Below are 2,389 nucleotides of genomic sequence, written 5' to 3'. Positions count from 1 at the left end.
GGGTAGCCGCGGGTGCATCTCAAAGGCTGTAGAGGCTTTGAAGCCTCTGGCCTTGAGATGCTAATCTGCAAGCCATCCTGCTGGCGGAGCTGTGATCACCTTCTACCGGACAGGCATTGTTTCTGGCCTCCGAGAGCACAGATTCTCACCCGCGGGGGTTAGAAACTCGTCTGTGGTGGCAGGCTGGCTAATACCAGTCTGCTAGCATGCATGCGACTAGTAGGGTTTCAGGTGGCACATCTAAGGTGCCCTCTGGATGTATGTTATAATAAATCTGATACTGGCATCAGTACAGAATTGATGAGACAAGAAAACATCAGTGTTTTCAGTGAAGCCATTATGTAGCTGGTGTAGGAGGCGGGCTTAGTATATGGTGCACACTTATTTAAGTAAAGCACTTTGCACTAATCCAGACAACCCTTATGGGGATTTTAATGGTCTTACACAACCTTAGCTTTCTAAGTGGTAGCTGTGGAGAGCAGCTTTCAGGCTTATCTTGAAGGCATGTTAAGCAGTTTGTTTTACCAGATCTAAGCATGTAGTGTAGGTTAAACGAAAAAGAACCACACAGGGTGTGTGTATATATACAAATACTTCTATTTATTACACAACACTTAATAACAAATTGGTATATCTCCTATCCGGAGATATAAATACAAATGCACAATAAAACTTCAATCGCAATACGTAAGTGTGCCCAAAATAGAGTGGGAGACCAAATCATATATTAAGAAAGTGAAATACGAACTGCAACCGAAGTCAGGACTTGGACTAGGAGACTCAAAGGAGCTGGGGACACAAGCAACCACCCAAACAACCCCACAAAGGCTGTGTTCAGAAGGGAAACACAGCTGTGTCTCCTATAGAAGTTATCTGAAAGAGACACGTTAGTGATAGATTCCTTACCTTATAATATCCCCAGGCATCAGACTGGATCCGGAAATTTTTGCGTAGCAGTACCCTTGCGCGTCGGTAGACGTCGACTGCGGCTCTGTGTCCATCGTCAGCGTCGTGGGCGCCGTGATGACGTCGTCGGAGTACTTAGACACGGCCTCCGCGTGCTGACGTCAGTTCTTTTTTCCTCGCCAGCTAGCGCAGACCTGGAAAAAGTTGTACCCAAGTCACTTTTTGACTGACCTTTTGAGATCCTTTTTGATCCATTTTTCGAAGTCTATCGACTCCGACGGTGCCGATAAGGATGCCCGGGTTCAAGCCCTGCGCCGACTGCAACCGACTGATGTCGGTTACCGACCCCCATCGCGGTGCTTGCACTGTTTGGGCCTGGACCACGACGACAAGTCCTGCTCCGACTGCCGGACCCTGACGTCTAAGGCTAGACGGGAGCGGTCCCGTAAGCGACTCGAGCTTCGGCAGTCTGCCCCGGGCCGCTCGAGGTCCCGGTCCGAAAGGAGGTCGAGGGACCGGTTGCGGGGCCGGAGCCCCCACAGTTCCGGGAGTCGTCATCGGTCTTCGGGCTCGAAGTCCTCAGGTAAGAGGCATAAGAAGTCGAAGAGGCACCATCGCTCTTCTGACTCCCCCCGACGCTTGCGCGATGCGGCCAAGGGTTCGGGCGACACCGCCCACGCGGCTCCGCAGGAGCCACAGGTGTCGCGGCCTGCCCCACACACGCCGGTCCCTGGGCAGGACGCGACGCCGGGGGAGATTGCTCCTCCGTCGGGTTCCGCGGCGCCTTCGGGGCAAGCGGTTACGACTGGGTCCCCACGCGGGCCGGGTGCTTCGGCACCGGCGCCATCCTGGGCCTCGGCGCCATCGGCGACTTCGGTCCCGACGCCGCAGGGTCCCACTGGGTCCGGTTCCAGATCCGGGTCATTGCCGGTCAACCTGACGACCTCGCCGACGCCGGCCCCTAGGGTGTCGCCCCCGGCGCCGTCCCTGGACGACGTCATCCCTGGTCCTGTCCTCGTTTCGGGTCCGGCTTCGCTCGGCACCGCTCTCGACGCCGCTGGGAGATTTTTATTTCAATGACCCGTCCCCATCCTTTGAGCCCGAGTACCAGGCCGTGGGTGATGAGGACGATTGGGAGGGGTCTGAGGACCCTCTGGCACGTGAGTGTCAGTCTTCTGTGGACTGGACAGGAGAGCTTGGGGAGGCCAGTGGGCTGGACACTTTGCCCGACACTGGCTTTGTCTCCCCTCCTAGCGTCGCTACGGAGGAGAGGGCTGCTTATAGGGTGGTGCTGATGAGGGCGGCCAAGGCCCTGGGCCTTGAGCTCCCCGTTGCGGCCGTGAGGACTAACCTCCTCACTGAGGTCCTTAAACCGCAGTCAAGCTCGGCCGAGCCTCTGTTGCCGTTTAATGAGGCCTTGTCAGACGTTCTTTTGGGCACTTGGTCCTGGCCCGCCACTGGACAGCCTGTGGATAGGAACGTG

Source organism: Lissotriton vulgaris, chromosome 4_1, assembly GCF_964263255.1.
Source record: "Lissotriton vulgaris chromosome 4_1, aLisVul1.2, whole genome shotgun sequence".
Lineage (NCBI taxonomy): Eukaryota > Metazoa > Chordata > Amphibia > Caudata > Salamandridae > Lissotriton > Lissotriton vulgaris.
Note: the sequence above shows the minus strand (reverse complement) of the source record.